This window comes from Elephas maximus, chromosome 17, assembly GCF_024166365.1.
Source record: "Elephas maximus indicus isolate mEleMax1 chromosome 17, mEleMax1 primary haplotype, whole genome shotgun sequence".
Taxonomy (NCBI): domain Eukaryota; kingdom Metazoa; phylum Chordata; class Mammalia; order Proboscidea; family Elephantidae; genus Elephas; species Elephas maximus.
In genome coordinates, this window is record NC_064835.1 from 83,805,431 (window position 1) to 83,827,633 (window position 22,203).

The 22,203-nt window shown below is 45.3% G+C and overlaps 1 protein-coding gene and 1 long non-coding RNA gene across 2 annotated transcripts in view; both read right to left on the minus strand.

Moving 5' to 3' along the window:
* IL1R2 (interleukin 1 receptor type 2) overlaps positions 1–22,203 on the minus strand; it is a 96,796-nt gene that overhangs the window by 43,891 nt on the left and 30,702 nt on the right. The gene's annotated exons all lie outside the window — the stretch shown is intronic.
* LOC126060187 (uncharacterized) lies at positions 20,416–21,823 on the minus strand. The gene is made up of 2 exons (XR_007513565.1): positions 21,716–21,823; positions 20,416–21,459 (listed from the first exon to the last, which is right to left on the minus strand). It is a non-coding gene; the product is annotated as an uncharacterized LOC126060187 (long non-coding RNA).

The window sequence follows — 22,203 nt, forward strand, 5'->3', positions numbered from 1 at the left end:
TAAACTGTATTAATTTAAGGGTGTATGCAACTTCACAATAGTTGGAGTTTGTTGGGCAAGGGGGAAATGTTACATGGTATTCATGTTTATTCTTTTATTCCAGTGACCTGTTGTGGGTGGAATATTTGCTTTTGTTTAATAATTTTGACATGGTAAGGTTGAAGACCAGCACCAATCTATCAGTATTGGGGTGGCTTGTGTGTTGCTGTGATGTTGGAAGCTATGCACTGGTATTTCAAATACCATCAGGGTTACCCATGGCAGACAGGCTTCAGCAGAGCTTCCAGACTAAGACAGGCTAGGAAGACAGGCTTGATGCTCTGCTTCCAAAAAATAGCCAATGAAAATCCTACAGATCACAACAGAATATTGTCCAATATAGTGCTGGAAGATGAGCCCCTAGGTTGGAAGGCATTCAAAATACACAGCGGCCGTAACAATGGACTTGAGCATACCAGTAATCTTGATGATGACGCAGGATGGAGCAATGTTTCCTTCTGTCGTACATGGGGTCACCATGGGTTGGAGCCAACATGACAGCAAGTAACAACAACAACAAGGTTGAAGAGCGAGCTATAAATTTGAGTCAAGTCAAGGAAGTTTCAAGGTTGTGAATTCAGCCCAGCAGGAAGATCTAACCAAACACAGTCATCATTCCAGGATGAAGGACGTGGTAGTAACAAGTCCTTCTCTCCATGTTCTCTCTTTGGTCAACCAAACACGCCATTCCCATCTGACCTCACTTGGTTGGGATCTTATTCACTAAATATCACAGGCAGCCCACAGTTTAATATAGCCAAAGAGAGGAAGTGAAATCGTGCAATCTGACCTCGGCCATGCTTAAGTGTAACTGCTGATCTCATGATCTATGAAGAGGAATTTACATAACCTTGCTTCTTTCTATGGAAAAATGCAATCACAGAGTCTTAAGAGTTGCCTGCACAGCCCTTTCACTAACTAATACTTCAGACCCAACTGTCACCCATGTGTCAGTCCCCATGCCCAAGGTAGGTACTCAAAGAACAACGGCTACTTTTCCTGCTTGATCTTTCTTTCATGGCCTACTTAGGGTCATGAGGTACAAGACTGACACTGTCCTGTTCCTACTATCAACAGCGTATTGGCCTCAATTTCTCCATCAACTGATGGGAAACAAACAAGGCACAGAACGTTCTGTAATATCTTGAAATCCTCTGAGGTTTGAGGTGAAAGTCATCCAGGATGTTTATTGCAAGGATTGAAACGGTGATGCTTCACTTTTTAGAGCCAGGGGGCCTCTACAGTCTGTGTTCTTGTCCAAAGATCAGCAATGTCCCCTGACAATTCTTGTGGCAAAGTTCCAACCCCTTTTTCTTCCTTGTGATGTGGAGACCAGACAACAGGGTGAAGGTGGAGGAGAGAAGGGGAGCATGCGTTGGCTGCTACTTTGTGTGTCGTAATGGTAACTAGGTATCCCTGATTTTATGGGACAGGCACAATTCCAAATATCCTGTCATATTATCCCCATAAATTCGCTTGTTCTCATCTGATCATATTCCCTAATTTTGATTCAAGAAAATAGAGCCATTGCACCCATAAATTAAAGTTAGCAGTCAGACCTCATGAAATTAAAGATTCTAAGGCCCATCTGGGTCAGCTGGACAACGACAGGGAATAAAAAAAAACAGTTACCATCAAGTCAACTCAGAGTCATGGCAACCCCAAGTGTATCAGTGTAGAACTGTGCTCCACAGAGCTGTCAATGGCTTGTTTGTCAGAAGTAGGTCACCAGGAACGTTCTTCTGAGGCACTTCTGTATGGAATCGAACATTTAATCTTTCAGTTAGTAGGCTGAGCACGTGAACCCTTTGCACCACCCACAGATATCAACTCTATGTCTTATTCATAGAGGCAAGAGAAAATCCAGTCCCTACCCATAAAAAAAAATTTTTTTTTTTTTTTACATAATCCCAAATTAACAAACTGAAACGAAAAACTTCGTATTTGGAAAATACTGACCACAAATGGGCTTCAGTCTCCTGAGGTAAATGGGCTCTGCATTAGCTTCCTATTGCTGCAGTTACGAGTTTCCACAAACTCTGTGGCTGAAATCTCTTACAGTTCTGGAGGTCCAGAGTCTGAAATGGGTCTCCCTGGGGCACGGTGGTTAAGACTTACGGCTGCTAACTAAAAGATCAGCAGTTCAAACCCACTAGGTGCTCCTTGGAAACTCTATGCGGCAGTTCTACTCTGTTCTATAGGGTCACTATGAATCGGAATGGACTGGACAGCAAAGGGTTTGGTCTTACGGGTTTGGCCTAAAATTAAGGTATCGGCAGAGCTGCGCTCTTTCTAGAGTCTCCAGAGGAAAATCCATTTCCTCATTTCTTCCAGATTCTACAGCCTGTCCTCAGACCTCAGCTTGTGGCCCCAGGTCACAGCGCCTTTCTCCACTGCTTCCACCATCCCATCACCTTTCTCTTCCATTGCCCTTCTTGTGTCCCTCTTATAATGACCTTAGTGATTACATTTAGAGCCCATTTAGATAATTCAGGATAATCTCACTCTCTCAAGGTTCTTAATTTAATCATTTCAGCAAAATCTCTCTTGCTATATAAGGTAAGAGTTACAGATTCGAGAGATTAGAATGTGGCTGTATCTGTTGTGCTGTTGATGTGTGCTGTTGAGTCATTTCGACTCATAACAACCCTATGTGACAAAGTAGAACTTCCTCATGGGGTTTTCTAGACTTCAGTCATTACAGGAGCAGATCACCAGGTCTTTCTCCCCTGGAGCCACTGCGTGGATTTGAACTGCCAACCTTTCAGCTAGCAGCTGAGCACTGAGCCATTTACGCCACCTGGCAAGCAGCGGTGCCCTGGTGGCTGTGGGGCCGCGTCCTCCGCCCGTTCCCATTGCACACAGCAATATATCTGGGCACCGTTATCCAGCCTACCACAAGTTCCAAGATTCCTTTCAGTGCTTGCGCTATGTGCTTTACGATTCTACTAGAAGCATAAAAAATGTTCCGAGTGGTTACGGATTGTCGCTGTTGTTAGGTGCCGTTGAGCTGGTTTAGACTCATAGTAGCCCCATATGTTACACAGTAGAACCACACCGTAAGGTTTTCTTGGCTATAACCTTTTCTGATGGCAGAGGCGAGGGGTAGGTTTGAGAACTTAACCCTTTGTGCCACCAAAAAAAACCCATTGCCATCGTGTCTATTCTGACTCATACTGACCCTATAGGACAGAATCGAACTGTCCCATAGGGTTTCCAAGGAATGGCTGGTGGATTCGCGCTACCAAGCTTTTGGTTAGCAGCCAAGCTCTTAACCACTGTGCCGCCAGGACCCCGTTATTATGGGTTTGTTGTTGTTGTGTGCCATCAAGTCGTTTTTCTGACTCATAGTGACCTATAGGGTAGAACGGCCCCCAATAGGGTTTCCTAGGCTGTAGTCTTTACTGGAACAGATTTCCAGGTCTTATGGATTTGTTGTTGTTGTTATTGTTGTTAGGTGCCATAGAGCAGTTCCAACTCATAACAACCCCTTTGTACAACAGAACGAAACACTGCCCAGTCCTGCACCATCCTCACAATTGTTGCTGAGTTTCGGCTCATTGTTGCAGCTACTGTATCAATCCATCTTATTGAGGGTCTTCCTCTTTTTCACTGACCCTGTACTTTACCAAGTATGACATCCTTCTCCAGGGACTAGTCCCTTCTGATAACATGTCCAAAGTACAGGAAACAAAGTCTCACCATCCTCCCTTCTAAGGAGGATTCTGGTTGTACTTCTTCCAAGACAGATTTGTTAGTTCTTCTGGCAGTCCATGGTATATTCAATATTCTTCACCAATATCGTAATTCAAAGACATCAGTTCTTTGGTCTTTCTTATTCATTGTCCAGTTTTCACATGCATAGGAGGTAATTGAAAACACTATGACTTGGGTCAGGTGCACCTTAGTCCTCATCTTTACTCTTTAACACGTTAGATAGGTCTTTGCATTAGATTCGCCCAATGCAATATATGATCTGATTTTTTCTCACTGCTACTTCCGTAGGTGTTGATTGTAGATCCAAGTAAAATGAAATCTTTGACATCAATACTTTCTCCATTTATCACGATGTTGTTTATTGATCCAGTTATGAAGATTTTTGTTTTCTTCATGGTGAAGTGTAATCCATACTGAAGGCTGTATATAGTTTTTGATCTTGATCAGTAAGTGCTTCAAGTCCTCTTCACTTTGAGCAAGCAAGGTTGTGTCATCTGCATATTGCAGGTTGTTAGTGAGTCTTCCTCCTATCCTGAAGCCCCATTCTTCATACAGTCCAGCTGCTCAGATTATTTGCTCAGCATACAGATTGGATAAGTATGGTGAGAGGATACAACCCTGATGCACACCTTTCCTAATTTTAAAATACCCAGTATCCCTTGTTCTGTTCAAATGACTGCCTCTTGATCTATGTACAATTAAGTGTTCTGGAATTCCCATTCTTCGAAATGTTACCCATAATTTGTGAATAATCTTATGAATTAGAAAGCCACAATTCCCTTCATACCTAAGAACTAAGGATTGTCTAGGACGTGTTAGTAGAGTATGGATGGAGCTTTTGAAACCTACAGGAGAGATTTTATTTTGCTGTTCAATTATGAGAAAATTCAATCTTTGTTGTGGAAAAGACTTTCTTTCCCATCTTTTCTTTTGAGACACTGGGACAGGGATTCGAATTTCAGGAAGATCAGTGGTAACACTGGTAGCCACTGCCCCTCTCCCTCCAGTCTGCCCACATGACTTAGAGGAAGGACGAGAACTGAGCTAGAAGCTCATCCCATTTCCACGGTGACTCTCCCCCCCAAGAGCACCCAGGCCCTCCACTCACTCCCCTGCTCCACCGTCCACACAACCATGTCTTCCCCCTTCCCTTGGGGCTCAGGTACTGCTCTTGTACTCTGATTTGAGGCCCATTGAAACCCTGGTGGCATAGTGGTTAAGCACTATGGCTGCAAACCAAAAGGTCAGTAATTCAAATGCACCAGGTGCTCCTTGGAAACTCTATGGGGCAGTTCTACTCTGTCCTATAGGGTCACTATGAGTCTGAATCGACTCAATGGCAATGGGTTTGGTTTTGGTTTTTGGATTTCCTTGTAGGAGCCCTGGTGGCACAAATGGGTAAGTGCTTGGCTACTAACCGAAAGATTAGTGACTGAGCCCACCCAGAAGCACCTGAGAAGAAAGGCCTGGCAATCTACTTCTGAAAGGTCCACCCGTTGCCCTCAAGTCAATAGAGACCCTACAGGACAGAGTAGAACTGCCCCATAGGCTTTCCAAGGAGCAGCTGGTGGATTCAAACTGTCAAGGTTTTTTGGTTAGCAGCTGAGCTCTTAACCACTGCACCACCAGGGCTCTTGAAAAGTCACAACCAATGAAAACCAATGGTGCTGAATTGGCAAATGTCACATGATCTGTATTTTACAACAAGAAAAGAGAAAAACAGAGAGCAGCCTGTAAAAAATTCTTAAAACCCTACAGAGCTCAGTTCTACTCTGACATACTTGGGGTTGCCATGAGCAGAAACTAGTTCTTTGTTGTTGTTCTCCCTTGTATGCAAAGGAAGCACCTGCTTTCCTGGCCTTGCCATTCTGGTCTAGAACTGCCCTGTAGGACTTCCAAGGACCAGCTGGTGGATTCAAACTGCTGACCTTTAGGTTGCCAGCCAAGCCCTTAAGCACTGCACCACCAGGGCTCTGTAATGTCACTGAATTGTACACTAAAAACTAATAAAAATGACAATTTTTTGTTATATATGCTTTACCACAATAGAATTTTTTTTGAAAAAGGAAAAGAGACACTTTAGGACACTCACGAGCCTCGATGGTCTGCATATCTCATTTGGAGATAAAACGTCAAAAGTCATCATTTGCAGGGGCTGAGAGGAGGGACAATGGAGAGTGATGGCCTAATACGTACGGGTTTCCTTTTGGGGTGCTGAGAATGTTCTGGAGCGAGCTGGTTGTAGTGGTAGCACAACACTGTGAATACACTGAAAGCCACTGAATGGCACACTTTGAGATGGCTAAAACAGTGAATTTTATGTTAGGTGTATTTTACCACAATTAAAAAAAAAAGGCATCACTCTCAGCCCTTTGTGACCGTGAGGCTTGGGTCAAACGGCCTTTCTGGCCACCCTCACCCATGCTCCTTTCCCATACCTCCCATCAACCATTCCCACCCCATTATATCCCAGGATGTCTTCCAAATGGGAGGCAATTCTGTCTTTGAATCATGAGACTTCCTTTGCTTTCTCGTAATATCTCAGAAACATTTCAGAACCTTTTCTTAGTTCATCTGATATCTGAGCCCCAAGCTTCTGGAATGTCTGAATCACCGTCACAGCCCCCAAAAAAACAAAGGCATCCTCATCCCATGTTGTATAAAACCCAGCTCCACGGAAGCCCCGCCTATGCACCATTGCACACTAGCCCTGCTGACGAACACATGAACTTCACACAGAGCATGGCTTTGCTTTGTCACCTTTGGAACACTCACCACCCCCGGGCAGGCAGTCCCAGGTGGAATGTACAAATTGGCTCAAGAGACGTTGGCAGCTGGAATGGGAACCTTGGCTAAAGTGAATCACAGAGGGGAATCTAAGTTACTCTTGTGTCCTGTCACCGGCTGGCACACAAAAGGAATTTTCTCAGGAAATGACATTTGGTGTGGTCACCACTTCAATCCACTTTTCCCGATACTGCCGAAGCTGTTGCATTTGCTCAAACCTGCCGGAGTCTTGGTTGACCTGAAGATCATTGCAGTCTGCTCAGCCTTGCTCCTTGACGTGCGTAAGCTGTGGTCAAGGGACACCCTAGAGGGGAAATGTCCACAGCGGATGGATGGATAACTAAAATGTGGTGTATACATACAATGGAGTATTACTCAACCATAAACAGAAATGAAGTCCCAATGCATGCTACAACATGGATGAACCTTGAAAAGTCAATCACAAAACGCTAAATGGTGTTTGATCCCACTTACGCAAAATTGCCAGAATAGGGAAGTGCGTAGAGACCGAAATTTACTAGTGGCTCCCAGGAGTGGGGGTGGGGGGGAGAAAGGGATATTGGTGACGGCTGCACAATGTGATTAATGTAATCAGTGCACTAAATTATATGTGTAAAAAAATGTCTAATTGGTGAACGCTGTATATATTTTTACTACAATAAAAAAAAAAGAGTGTGAGAGTCACAACTTCTAGGGCTTCGGTTCTCAACCCTGGGAACCCATTAGAACCACGTGACCAATCCCTAACACCAAGTTCAGAAAAGACGGAGGTCTGAGTCAGCATCCTTATTCATTTATTCATTCATTTTGCTAATATTACGTGTCATACGAGAAAAAGACCCTGGACTCAGATTTAATCAAAAGATACTTTTATTAATTCAAGACATAATTCGAATGAGGGGCCTGCCAGAGTACACTGTGCACAGGAGACCAACAGAATCCATGGAGTCACCATCAGGAAGCCTCTAACATACAGTTACAGAAGGAAGTAAATAAAGAAAAATTCTGATTGGTTATTTATTCATACATTATTGTCAAAGGCGGGAAACATAACCTGTGGGAATACATGATTGGTTTAAAGAGTCTTAGTTGGCTAGATACCATTCAGTTACTATGGGGAAGTTTCCTTGGGAATGACCCAGCAACAGTTGTTCTTGGCTTAGTGACTTGCAATGGGATCTCAGGTCAGTCACGAGGAAATTGCAATATGCTCCTTTGTGAGAGCTTAAGTTCCCTGGAGCATAGCCTTTTTGTTGGTCAAGATAAAGTACCCTTCATGGAACATTCCTCCCCTATGTAGGGAAACAATGAAATGATGAGTTTCAGCCTTTGCTCTCGTTTCTTCCTGGAATTTTTCATAATGATCCGCTATAACTTTTAGCAAACACACAAAATGGATTCTAGCATTAACTACAACCTTAAACACATTCGCACATAAAATGGATTCCAGACCTGAACCCTTTTTAGCTTCTCTTACTTTACTCCAGTCAAGACCTCATATAATTTTAGGGCCTCTAGATCTTGTGTTTTTGAGCAGCTGCTCTAAGCCCATCATTGCTCCATGCCCTAAGGAAAAAAAAAAAAAATTTTTTTTCTTTTTTTTTTTTTTTACAGTGGTATAAAGTGGGTGAAACCCTGACCTAAAGAAGCTCACATTGTAGTGGAGGAAAATGACAATAGTGAGGACGTAAACAAGAAAACGTCTTAGTTTATAGCCAGCGAGATCCAGGTCCTCTGCATAGAAGAGTTTCCCCCACAAGGCAGTTTCAAACGAATGTCAATTTTTACTGAGTTTGGACTCCGCAGCTGGCATTGTCTTTCCGCACCCGGCATTGTCTTTCCGCACCCATAAAATCTGCCGGGTATCACGTTTGGGGCTTCTAAGCCTTGACCTGACTATACTAATTCAGTAATTCAGTAAAAGCAGGCGCCTCAATAATGCTGACATTAGTGAAATGTACTCTGATTCCATCTATTCGAAAAAGGATTACTAAGTAGAAAACGTAAACGAGACTACAGCGTAAACATTACACATCAAGAAAAACAGTCATGTATTATAAAGTAATGATGCATCAGGAACAAACCATAATCATTCGTTCTAAGTGTTTCTATTCAGAGCACTCTTCTAGCCTAGATCCATTTCCAGAGTATTGTTGATGGACTACCAACCGCTTCTTCTATCTACATTTACACACACACACACATACACACACACTCCCCACCTCCACCCCTTCACTTGTAAATGCTAGCCTAGTGAGCTCACAGTTATGGACCTTATATTTTCCACTTGACAGTATATTTTGGTGATCCTTCCAGACCCTGGACATTCTTTTATTTATTTATTTTTTAACACCCCATTCTCCCTTCCCGCCTGCCTCTGGTAACCACTAATCTTTTGTCTCCATGGACTTGCCTCTTCTAGATACTTCATATAAGTGGGATTATACAGTGTCTGTCCTTTTGTGTCTGGCTTATTTCACTCTGCACAATGTTTTCAAGGTTCATCCGTGTTATAGCGTGTATGGGAACTTCATTTCTCCTTCCATCTGAGTAATGCTCCCCTGAATGTATATGTCATATTTTAGGTATCCATTCATCTGTTGATGGGCATTTGGGTTGCTTCCACCTTTTGGCTGTTGTGACTAACACTGCAGTGAACATCGGTGTACAAGTATCTGTTTGAGTCATTGCTTTCAATTCTTTTGAGTATATACTTAGGAGTAGAACTCCTGGGTCATATGGTAATTCTATAACTTTTTTAGGAACTGCCAAGCTATTTTCCACAGCGGCTGCACCATTTTACATTCCCATGAGCGTTCTAATGTCTCTCCATCATTTCCAACACCTGTTATTTCTTTTTTTTTTTTTGTAACAGTTGCCCCAGTGGGTGTGAAGTAGTATCGCCTTGCGGTTGATTTGCATTTCCCTGATGGCTAAAGATGTTCAGAATTTTTTCATGTGCTTGTTGACCACTGGCATGTCTTTAAATATATACATATCACTATATATTTGTATATTTCTTTAATTCAAGCTGATCTGCTCCTCGAAGCAATAACTAAAAATCGAGGCAGTCAATGGCCTCATAAGTCAGAGGTTCATATCTATATTAGTTTCCCACGTCTGCCATAACCAAGTACCACAAGCTGGATGGCTTCCACGATCAGAAATTAATTGACAGTTCTGGAGGCCGGTCGTCTGAATCTAGGGTGTTAGCAGGGCCATGTTCTCTCTGAAGGCTCTGACTTCTGGTAGCTCCAGGTTTTCCTTGGCGTGTGGATGCAGCTTCACATGGCCATAGTCCCTCTCTGTCTTTCTCTCTAGGGTGACCTCATGTTAACTAATCACATCTCCAAAGACCCTATTTCCGAACAAGATCCCTTTCACAGGTACAAGAGGCTAGCATTTCAATACATCTTCAATATGCCTTTCCTGAAGAAGAACTGATGCCTTTGAATTGTGGTGCTGGAGAAGAATATTGAATATACCATGGACTGTCAAAAGAACGAACACATCTGTCTTGGAAGAAGTACAGCCAGAATGCTCCTTAGAAGCAAGGATGGCAAGATTACATCTCACATACTTTTGACATGTTATCAGGAGGGATCAGTTCCTGGAGAAGGACATCATACTTGATAAAGTAGAGGGTCAAAAAAAAAGAGGAAGACCCTCAATGAGATGGATTGACACAGTGGCTGCAACAGTGGGTTTAAGCATAACAACGATTGTGAGGATGGCGCAGGACCAGGCAGTGTTTCGTTCTGTTGTACATAGGGTCGCTATGAGTTGGAACCAATTAGATGGCACCTAATAAAAACAACTCCGGCTTCTGAATGAAGAAGAGAGGCTCTCTTCCCTAATGCTCCAAGGAAGCAGCCCCTCCCCTACCCCCATCAACAACCAAGGTGACTACGAAGACAACATTAAGATGTCACAAGAAAAGACATGCCCACCTGACTTGCCGTCCTGGGCCTGTTACCCGGAAGAATCCCCTCTGGGAAGTGGGGCTGAGGAATTTCATTCCTGGGACTTTATTGCATCCTGGTTAAGGGGCAGAAGAATGTTGTTGGGCTTTTCAGAATTTAGTCAACCCTGCCAGTAATCCACTGGGGATTTTAGAATCTGAGAGGGTTGATGCCTGTGAGCTCTCCAACCCAGTGGTCTGGCTCCTGGTAGACCATCTAAGACAGAAAGGAGCCAGCCAGGGCTACTCTGACAATCGCCAAGAAGCTGTCCAAGGTTTCTGGTGGTCTTGGACCAAATACTGGTTGAACTAAGCAGCACTTTCGCTGGGGCTTAGAAACACTTGAGTCAGACAATCACCTTTTGTTCTTGTACTCAGAGATCCATAGACCCATAAATGATCAGAGTTGGAAGAACCTCAGGGACCATCCCAGGGTACCCTCTCCACTTTTAGATGAGGAAGCCATATGGTTCTTGTTGTTGTGTGCCATCAAGTCAATTTTACTCACAGCGACCCTTTAGAACAGAGTAGAGCTGCCCCATAGGGCTTTCAAGGCTGTAGCCTTTACAGAAGCAAATTGCCACATCTTTCTCCTGTGGAGCAGCTGGTGATTTCGAATTAGTAGCTGAACACATAACCATTCTGCCAACAGGGCCCCTTAGCCATATGGTGGTGGAATTTAATCCATGTAAAATATTAAAGGCTGAAGCCATCTCATACTCCCCCATGGGTGTTTGAACCTTGCAGGTTTTAGAGACATTTTTTTTAAAGGCAGATGGAGAACCTCATTTTACAGACAAGGCTCTGTGCTCTTTGGGCGCAGTTAGCTTCCTTTGGCTGCACAGGGTCAGGCCATGGGGTGGATGCTGGTCTCAGGGGTAGCCTGGCCCAGTGGCTAAAAGCCAGCTGCAAAGTCCCCAACAAGGGACTTAGCCTCCAGAGCCTACATTTCTGCAACTGTTAAGAGATTTGTGGCCATAACAGCTCTCACTTATACAGCATTTGTTGTTGTTGTTGTTAGGTGCCGTCGAGTCAGTTCCAACTCATAGTGACCCTACGCACAACAGAACAAAACACTGCCTGGTCCTGCACCATCCTCACAATTGTTGTCACACTTGAGCCCATTGTCAGAGCCGCCGTGTCAATCCATCTCCTCTTTTTCACTGACCCTCTACTTTACCAAGCATGATGTCCTTTTCCAGGGATTGATCCCTCCTGATAACATGTCCGAAGTATGTGAGACGGAGTCTTGTCATCCATGCTTCTAAGGAGCATTCTGGCTGTACTCCTTCCAAGACAGATTCGTTCGTTCTCCTGGCGGTCCATGGTGTATCCAGTATTCTTTGCCAACACAGCATTTTCTAAGCACCAAACCCTGTTCCAAGTTCTTATTCACATATTGGCTTCCTTAATCATCTCAACAGCCATGCGAGGTAAGTACCACAGGGTATTGTTGTTGTTGTTAGTTACCGTTGAGTCGATTCCAACCCCTGACAACCCCATGTGTGCATAGTAGAACTGCTCCATAGGGTTTTCAAGGTTGTGACATTTTGGGAGCAGTTCACCCAGCCTGTCTTCCAAGGTACCTCTGGAGGGTTCGAACTGCCAACCTTTCAGGTAGTCGTTGAGCTGTGGTATATAGTTGTTGTGTGCCATACTAGCAGCCCAATTTAGCAAATAAAGAAACTGAGGTACAGAGAGGTTGAGTAACTTGTCAGAGGTAACACAGGTAGCCCGTGTAGGAGCTGAGGTTCAAGACTCTGGTCCCAGAGGCCTCGCTCCTCACTGCAGTCCCACAGGTGTGAGAGTGACAAGCAGTATCTCACAGCTGCCACCTCCAGGCCAGGACACAGCACATGCTCACCACATGAGTGGTGGTGACCCTGGTCAGGACACGGCACATGCTCACCACATGTGTGGTGGTGATCCTGGTCAGGACACAGCGCATGCTCACCACATGTGTGGTGGTGACACTAACCAGGACACGGCGCATGCTCACCACATGTGTGGTGGTGACCCTGGTCAGGACATGGCACATGCTCACCACATATGTGGTGGTGACCCTGGTCAGGACACGGTGTGTGCTCACCACATGTGTGGTGATAACCCCAATGCAGAGCTGAGAACTCTGCAAAGATGGGATATGCAGCATTGGATTGGCTGGCGTGCAAATTCTCAGAAGATTAAGATACATGAAAAGAGATAGCAAACATTTCCAATGAAAGCCAGAACCACCCCCTAACTCCTCCGCATGTAGCAACAGAAAAGTCCGATCGAGAACAACGCCTACCCTACAGGGATGGGAAGTGTCTGTTTACCACTTTCTTTTTTATAACAGAGATTTCACTCTGGTTGGTGGGGGAGGGTGGGGAAGCGGTGAGACTATCATGTTCCATCAAGGAATAAATTGCTTTGCTCTTCCTGCCAAAAGGAATGAGACCAGAAGCCAAATACCTTCCCAGACCAGACAGGTGAAAAACACTTTCCAAGCCTGCCCCTGGCTGAGCCTGGTCAGCACACCTAGGTAGACACTGGGTCCCAGATCCACACACAGCCCAGCCCCAACACTGGGTGCTACATGCTGGATGGAAGCACAGCAGCCAACTCTGCCCCAGGAGCAAAGCTATGCGCTCCTGACTTCGAACAACGACCCTAAAAATACAGGCAATCACGAGCAAGCGCGTCAGAGAATCACACACAGCAATAGCGGTCGTGAACTCTGTCCGCTTAGGAAACGCTTATCAAGTGCATGTTCTGTTCAAGGGGTTACAGTGCAAAGACGAACAGGACTGGGTACTAGGAAGTGCTCTTGGACACATTGCCTAATCTCTGTGCATCTGTGTTCACTTCTGTAAAATATACTTAATAATAGTACTCATCAAGCTTCCAGACTAAGACAAACTAGAAAGAAAGGCCTGGAGATCTACTTCTGAAAATCAACCAGTGAAAACCCTATGGATCACAACTGTTCGATCTACAATTGATTGTGGGGATGGCGCCGCAGCATTTTGCTCAATTTTGCGTGAGGTCGCCACCAATCGGGAGCCAACTCCACCGCAGCTGACAAGAACGAGGTTTGTTTGAGAATCAAATAAGCATTTAGAAAAGTACTGGTTGCAACGTAACCAAAACCAGAAAACCAAACCCTTCAAGTCGATTTCGATTCATAGTGACCCTATAAGAGTAAAAAAAAAAAGAGTAGAAGTGTCCTATAGGGCTCCCAAGGAGCGCCTGGTAGATTCGAACTGCCGACCTTTTGGTTAGCAGCTGAACGCTTAACCACTGCACCACCAAGGAAGCACTCAGTAAATGTCAGCGGTTACTACCAAACTCACTTCAACTAATTGACGTACTAGAGATTAAGAATCAGCTTCAAGTATAATGACTCCAAAGAAAAAAAAAAACAGAAAATACTTAGCAACTAGGTTAATTCCACCTAGACACAGTTCTCTGTTTATCCCAGGGCCATGTAATGGCCTGCCCTGCTCCCAGCATAGCCCTGAGGACCAGACCCCACCCATGGGCACGGCCCCGCCCTAGGTGCTGGGACCCAGCCTATTTCTTGTCAAAAGGAATTTAGGGAGCCCCAGGCTACTGGCTCAACATGGAGTCAGCCTGCCAGGCCTCTGACATTGTTCCTGCCCGGGCCCCACACCCAGGTCAGGCCAGGGCCTGCAGGAGTTCCCTTCTCCGCCATGCAGACAGCTCAGAGCCAGGAACCACGAGGATGAGAGGTCAGAGGCCTGGGAACTGGTCCAGGTGCTTGACAGGTAGCGACATCTCTGGAAAGTGAGGTGGGGGAGTGAGGTGGAAGGGACAAGTAGGGAGGGAAAGAGGGGTCGGAGTTGGTAAAGTGGGTGCTGTTTCCCCTTCTGGAGATATCCCTGGGTGCCTGCTAGAGTGGTCCTTGGGCCTGACCTGGCCCCAGGAGATAGAGCCCCTAAGAAAGCATACAGTCCCCACAGACCTCTGGCTCTGATGACAGAGCTCTTAGCTTCCTTCTCATGACCAGTTTTACCTTGCATCTCTGAAAACCAGACAAAACCCGTTGCCTTGGAGTCAATTCTGACTCATAGCGACCCTATAGGAGGACAGAGTACAACTGTTCTCTAACGTTTCTAAGGAGCAGCTGGTGCATTCGAATTGCCAAAGTTTTGATCAGCAGCCAAGCTCTTACCCACTGAATCCTATGGGGCAGTTTTGGTTTTGGAACCTTTACAGAAGCAGACTTCCACATCTTTCTCCTGTGGAGTTGATGGTGTGCTCAAACTGCCAACACCTCAGTTAACAGCCAGGCGTTTAACCACCGTGCCACACCCCAGTTTCCATGAAAGGATAGAAAGGTAAGTGATGTTTACCAAACACATTCCACGCTCCCAGCATTGCGATCAATCTATCACTCCATTTAATGAGCCAACCCCCCATGCAGTGGACATTAGTCCCTGTAACTGCTAAGGAAAATGAAGTCAAAGAGCCTAAGCAATTGCCCAAAGGTCACATGGCTAGTAAGGAACAGAGCCAGGATTCCAGCCCAGTTGAGCCTCTGAACTCTAAATCCTGCTCCCTGCCCCCAGGTCTTGAGGACAGCGTGCTTTGCTCTCCTGGCAGACATGCCCCCTTGGGTTCTGAGCTGGCATTTCCTGGTGCCAAGAGCCCAACATTTGGCCTGGCCCCAGCCTGGACCTCCTCCAAGTGCAGGGAACTGCAGGTCCATCTCTGGAATCACACCCTTCCCCAGGGTGGCCAGTTCTGCTTTCCTCAGAGCCCGGTTCTCACGGAGGTGAACTTGAATCACTGGATGCTCAGTTGGGTGTCCAGGACAGAGTAGTCAGAGAGCTAGGGCTCCTAAAAATTCCTGGGTTCTGGGTTGCCAAATGGGGACACAGAGCAATCAGCACACAGAAGGAGGTGCTGGCATACACACCAACTGGCCTGAATCCCTTTGGTCTGTACTTTGTCAGGGATTCAGAGCAGGCCCTCCTGAGTTGCCAATACTTCTGGTCTTCCCAGTGACCCTCTTGGCCTCACAAGGCCCTCTGAATCTACCAACTACCCATGTGGCTCAGTGATCAGGGTCATATCAGAACTTGGTTCCAGTTCACTGGGGAAGAAGGGTCCACAGTGGTCTTCTTAGTGGTCAAAATTGCAACAGTGAACTCTCAGCTACAAGATGCAGGCCCAGACACAGAGCTACCACACTCCACCATCTGATCTGCTGGCCCTCAGCCAGGCTTACCCTCTTACCACTGGCTCAGACACCGAAGTTCACCTGAGGTTCTCAAATTCCGGCCCAGAGGCATCCTGCAGGGCCCCCATTCCTCTCCAGCCCAATACCAGCCTCACATGCTCACAGCTACTACCCTGCACCCAGGGTTGTCTCCCTCCTTCCCCCAGAACAGGTCACTCTTGCCTCTTCCAACCTATCACTCGGTGGACCTACGCTCCCAATCTACGTCATCTGGTAATATATGTCTCTGTCCCTGAAATACAAAGTCATTAGTATTGCCCTACTCTCAATAGGTGGAGAGGGGACTTTTCTGCATTTGTTCCTTCAGGAGCCCCCCCACTGCCCTGAGAACAAGGGAGAAAGTTGTATCAATTTCAGACTGCAGAAGCTGGAAAAATCTTCAATTTCTTCATCTTTGGCCTTAGTCTTGGTGTGTAAATTTGAATAATAGTTGTATTAACTGGTCTTCCTTGTAGATGTGTGGATATTATTCCATCATTGACCTTCCAGTCTCTCTCTGCCTGTCCCCTCATGGGACCTGCTGCCTCGGGCGGCAGGAAGAATAAGTCCCAGCTGAGTCTAATCTCTGGGATCAGGGTTCCTCCGGCTGGTCTCACCCCTGGTTGTACCTGGTGATCTCCTGGAGAGCTTTACAGCTGATGACTCCCAGGCCCCACCCACAGAGATTCCGATTTCATAAGCTTGACGTGTGGCCTGGGCATCAGGATTTCCTAAAAAGAAGCCCAGAGGAATTGCAATGTTTAGCTAAGTTGAAGAATCATGGCACTTTGCTCTGGACAGGACTTAGCTTTTGGAATATGAGCTGTGTGTTTTGGTTGTAAATACAAGACAGCATGGGGCTTCCAACTTTCCCTCAAGCGGAGTCAAAAGACAGACCCTTAGACTTCCTTAAACTCTCAGTGACAGTACTGAGAGAATTTCCTTTGGTTGCAAACTGACCCAGTAATAGTATTAGCCCTGGAATAAGTCTGAAGATGGTGGAGGCTGCAACCCCTCACCACAACCTTGCCATCACATTATAGTAAAAGCAAGTCAGAGACCAAATTCTGCCTCACACACACAGACATTTCTTAACTAGACATTTATTAGCAAAACCTTCTGCCATTGAGTCGATTCTGACTTATTGAGACCCTGTAGGACAGAGTAGAATGGCCGCATAGGGTTTCCAAGGCTGTAATCTTTACAGAAGGAGACTGCCACATCTTCCTCCTGAGGAGTGGCTGCTGGGTTCCCGCCACTGACCTTTCAGTTAGCAGCCAAGAGCTTTAACCACTATGCCAGGTAAGCAAGGCAAAACTAGTTCATACATCCTGTTCTGTAGGTTCAAGAGATTTGCAGTTCCCTTTGCAGGTACTCCACCCACCACCTGAAATATTCACTGGAGCCAAATGCCCAGCCAGCATTACTAGTTTCCATGGAGGCGATTCTGACTCGCAGTGACCCCATGTGTGTCAGAGTAGAACTGTGCTCCACAGGGTTTTCGGTGGCTGATTTTTTGGAAGTCAGACCTTTCTTCTGAGGTTTCTCTGGGTGGACTTGAACCTCCAACTTTTCACTTAGCAAACGAGCACATTAACCATTTATACCACCCAGCAACTCTATGTCAGCATTAAAAACCAGATAAACCAAACCCGTTGCCATCAACTCAATTTCAACTCATAGTGACCCTATAGGACAGAGTAGAACTGCCCCCATAGAGTTTCCAAGGAACACCTTGTGGATTCGAACTGCCGAATTTTTGATTAGCAGCTGTAGCTCTTAACCACTATGCCACCAGGGTTTCCATGGCAGCATTAGACCACCAGAATCCACCAGTGATATTGGCTGGGTATAGGATGACAGGGGCTTCATCCCAAAGGAGGACTCTTATGTCCTGTTCATACAAGAATGGAGAGTGGTCTAGAATATTTCAGCCAACCCACGCATCTCAAATACCTATAACCTCACCACTGAGAGTCTGTTTCTGACTTTCATCATGCTCATACATAGGTCGCTGTTTTCACCAAACGAAAACCCACTCTGATGGTTACTTGGTTGTTGATGGAGGTACAGTTGATGGACGCCACCTCTGGTGCATGGACTTCCTTTCTAGAAAGCCAGCTGACCCCTTTGGCCCGAGCTGTCTTAGCAGCCATGCTTGTAGCACCTGAGGTGTAGGTTATTGTCAGCACTACACACAAAGTCACATGCATATGCCAATGGGGTTTAACAGTAAATTACCTGACACACTGAGGAGAGCCTAGTGGTTCCTGCCAGTGGTGCAACACTTGAATCCAATCATGAGCAAACATCAGACAAAAAAGTGAGGGACCTTCTGCAGAATAACCAGCCTTCATTCTTCAAAATGCAAGAAGTCATCGTTCTATTTCTTCCATGGGCATTGACCGTTGGTCTATGCAGAATGAAATCCTTGACAACTTCAAAATATTCATCATTTATCGTGATGTTGTTTATTGATCCAGTTGTAAAGATTTTCATTTTCTTTATGTTCAGATTACCATATTTTTACACAAATACACAGTAACATGTAAAAAAAAAATCAAGGATGGTGCAGGACCTGGCAGCATGTGGTTCTGTCATACATAGGGTTGCTGTGAGTCAGAACCAACTCGATAGCACCTAACAACAACAACAAAGAGAGATGACGACCAAGTGCAAGGAAATGATCTTGGATTCTCTTTTGCTCTGAAGGACATTACTGGGGCAAATGGAAGTGTGAACAAGGAATCAGGCCTGTATATTAGATAATACCGTGTTTCAGATTGGAAATGTGCTCCACAGAGTTTTCAGTGGCTGATTTTTCCGAAGTAGATCAGCAGGACTTTCTTCCAAGGAGCCTCTGGGTGAACCCCAACCTCCTCTGGGTTAACAGCCCAGCTCCCTAAATCTTTGCGGCACCTAGGGACTCCAGTTTAGACAATTGCACTGGGGTTATATAAGAGAATTTTTTTGTCTAAAGTATTTAGAGAAAAAGGGACAACATATCTGTAATTGGCCCTTTCTCATGAAAAAATACTCGTATGTGTGTCTATGTATATTTACATAGAAAGAGACTGACAGAAGGACAAAGCAAAGAGAGCAAAATGCTAATATTTGAAGAATCTGGGTGAATGACATGGAAATATTTTGTACGATCCTTGCAATATTTCTCTAAGTCTAAAAACATGTCCAAATAATTTTTTTTTTTTTTTTTTTTTTTAGTTAAAAAAGCCCATCGACCACCCTGTAGCCCCATGTACAACTGGCTGGCTTTCTCATCGGCTCATGAGCTGAGTCTACTCCTCCTAGTCATCTCCTGTTTGCCCGTTTCCGGGGGCCCCTGACTCAGCAGCTGGTTTCCAGGAGGCATATGGAAAGGTGCCCAGGTCTCTGAGACTCTCCAGAAGTTTTCCTAAAGCAGCCGTTACGACAATCTTATGACAATTCCTCCTCTATCCTTGCCATCAAGGCCTAGGAAGGAGCCACTAAAAAAAAAAAAGTTGCACCCAAACCTTCTTTTCCCAACTCGCTGTCATATTCCCCTTCTTTCTCCAATTCCAGAGTCTGAGGGAAGTTGGGAGCAGCCCTGACTTAGGTGACACTCCAAGTGGGCCGTGCCCACTTTTTCCTAGGTTTCTTCACAGGTTAGCTCCTCACCGCCCAAGTCCAAAGACCTCCTTCCAGTACCCAGGGAACTCAAGTCACAAACTTCAGCCCGTACATGGGTACTTTTCAAGAGTCTTCTGGCAGGTTTTTAAAGAGCTAGAACAAGCAGTTCTCAATAGATGCCCAAAGGTATGTTTTCATGTATTTTCAAGTCCTTAGTCACCCAGCCAAAGTCACTGGAGCACGTCCACATTGAGAACATAGCAAAGCCCTGGGGCATATATTTCCTCAACCACATGATTTCTTGGCCTCAGAGGGCTGCCATTGCCCCAGCATCTCTGCTGAGCTACCCAGCCCTGGCTCCAGCCCTTTTGCCTGAGGGCGCATCTCAGTTTCCATCCTTCGCTGTTTTCCAATCCACAGAGCAGCTGCCCCACTGCGCAACCGTGGTGTTGGCCCAGGTCTCAGAAGTCATGTCCAGGCTCAGTGCAGGAAGCCACTCCCTGTCCCCACTCACAACATCCTTCTTCCTCCAGGAAGAGTTTCTGGTATTGGGAGCTTTGTTTTGTTTTATTTGGAGTGGGTTCCAAGGGGAGCCTGGTGGATTTGAACTGCCGACCTTTTGGTTAGCAGCCGAGCTCTTAACCACTACACCACCAGGGCTCCTCTTTTTAAATTCATCTGTACTATTAGCGATAGAAAGCAAAAGTGGCGTGTGCCATTTTAGCGGAATGAGATTATAAAATTTTTAGTGGATGCCAGCTTCTAAGATTTTTACTATGTGCCACATTTTCTACAAAACGAATATTTCACATATCCTACAACAAAGGAAATGAGTTAGTGAACTTAGTTGTTTCAACAGTCGATGTAATACTCTGTTATCTCCCACAGCAAAAACTTGACTTTCACCAATTTTGCTTTAAATGTCTCATACTTCAATTTTGATGTTTGTTTTGTGATAAACGCAATAATAATAAATCAACAAATGAAAAGGTATCATAAAAGAAAATTTAATGATCAGAAAACAAACATTACTACAAATTACTGTTTTATTTTTAGATCCTTCATCTCTAATGTATTCAATTAAAAATGTTTCTTTTTATTCTTTGCTCTTACACATTCTTCAGTGATTTCATCACAATTAAGCTACTGAACAATATCTACTTCCACACATAATAAGAACAATGAATCGAGTCTTTCTTGAATCGTTGCGTGCTTGCTTTTCCCTGTGTCCTGTCTGCTTGGCATCTATGAGTCTTTGCTTTAGACAACTGGTGCCCCCGTTTTGTTGATGCCCTAAGGACATGCTTACCTTGCTTCTTGATTAATCCATCCCTGCCTTTGACCTGGTTCCGACTCACAGCAACAATGACTAAGCACTTGGCTGCTAACTAAAATGTTGGTGATTCGAACCCACCAACTACTCTGCAGGAAAAAAGACCTGGTGATCTACTGCTCTCAAGATTACAGCCTAGGAAATCCTGGGGCAGTTCTTCTCTGTCCTATAGGGTCACTATGAGTCAGTCTGAAATAGGATTCCTAGAAATCTCCTTCCATGCCCCTCCCTTTCTCCAAAGTGTTTTGCATACCAACTCTTCGAAAGTTGTCTTGTCTTCAAGTCAGCTGGAGTGGTAGTGAGGCCATGGTGCAGGTATAGGCTGCGTAAATGTTCTAAGCAAGCCCAGACAAACCTCCAAAATCTTAGATTCAAGACACTTCATATTTCTTAATTTTTCCATATCAAATAAAACCTGGCCCTGAGACCACCTCCCAGTAACACATTTACACACATTCTTTCCAGAGCTTGTGAGAATTTCAATCTCAGTAAAGTCTTGGGTGCTAACCAAAAGGTTGCAGGTTTGAGTCCATACCAGAGGCTTCTCAGAAGAAAGTCCTGGTGACCTAGTTCCCAAAAATCAGCCATCGAAAACCCTACGGAGCAGAGCTCTACTCTGACACACAGGTGGTTGCCGCGAGCCGGAATCCGTTCAGCAGCTGGTTTGGTTTTTGGTTTTCGGTCACCTGCAATTTACGGAGAGTTGCCAAATAGCTCAGAGACAATGGACGGGGTAAGGCTCTAGTAGCTCAGAAGGGTATGCTATAAACAAGGCATCGTTTTCTGCTGAAACAAACAAACAAAAAAAAAATGTTTTCAACAACACAAACCTTCCTAAGCTCCACCCTTGTGCTCCCTTGGCCCACCATCCTGATCAATCTAGTTAATCCTCGTCAATGGGTCCATACCCCTCAAGAAGGGGAAGGAGGCATCTAGGCAACTAGAGACTTTTTTTAAGTCTGCTTATACAAATTCTGTTTACCCCCTGCAACAAGGAAGGCCAGAATTCAAACCCAAGGCTTAAGCTACCTAGAAACATTACCTTGTTCATTCTCTTACAGCAAGCGGCAAGAAGAAGGGAAAGCTACGCTTCACCAATCGTCCTGTCTCGTGGGTAGAGCACATGATGCGCAGGTGGTCAGCCTTGTGAGTCCCCTCCCTGTCGCCGAAGCCTGGGGAAGGGAAGACATGCTGCCGTTGCTGGGAACTGAGATGACTCAGGGGCAAACAGCATTTGCGTGCAGCTTAGTCACCTAGTGCTGCTATAACAGAAGTACCACAAGTAGATGGCTTCACTAAAGAAAAATGTATTCCGTCACAGTCTAGGAGGCTGGAAGTTCGAATTCAGGGGAATACTTTCTCTCTGTGTCGGCTCTGGGGAAAGGTCCTTGTCATCAATCTTCCCAGCTCAAGGAGCTTCTCCGCACAGGGACCTCAGGTCTAAAGGACACTCTCTGCTCCTGGCACTGCTTTCTTGGTGGTATGAGGTCCCCACGCCTCTCTGCTTGCTTCTCTCTTTTGTATCTCAAA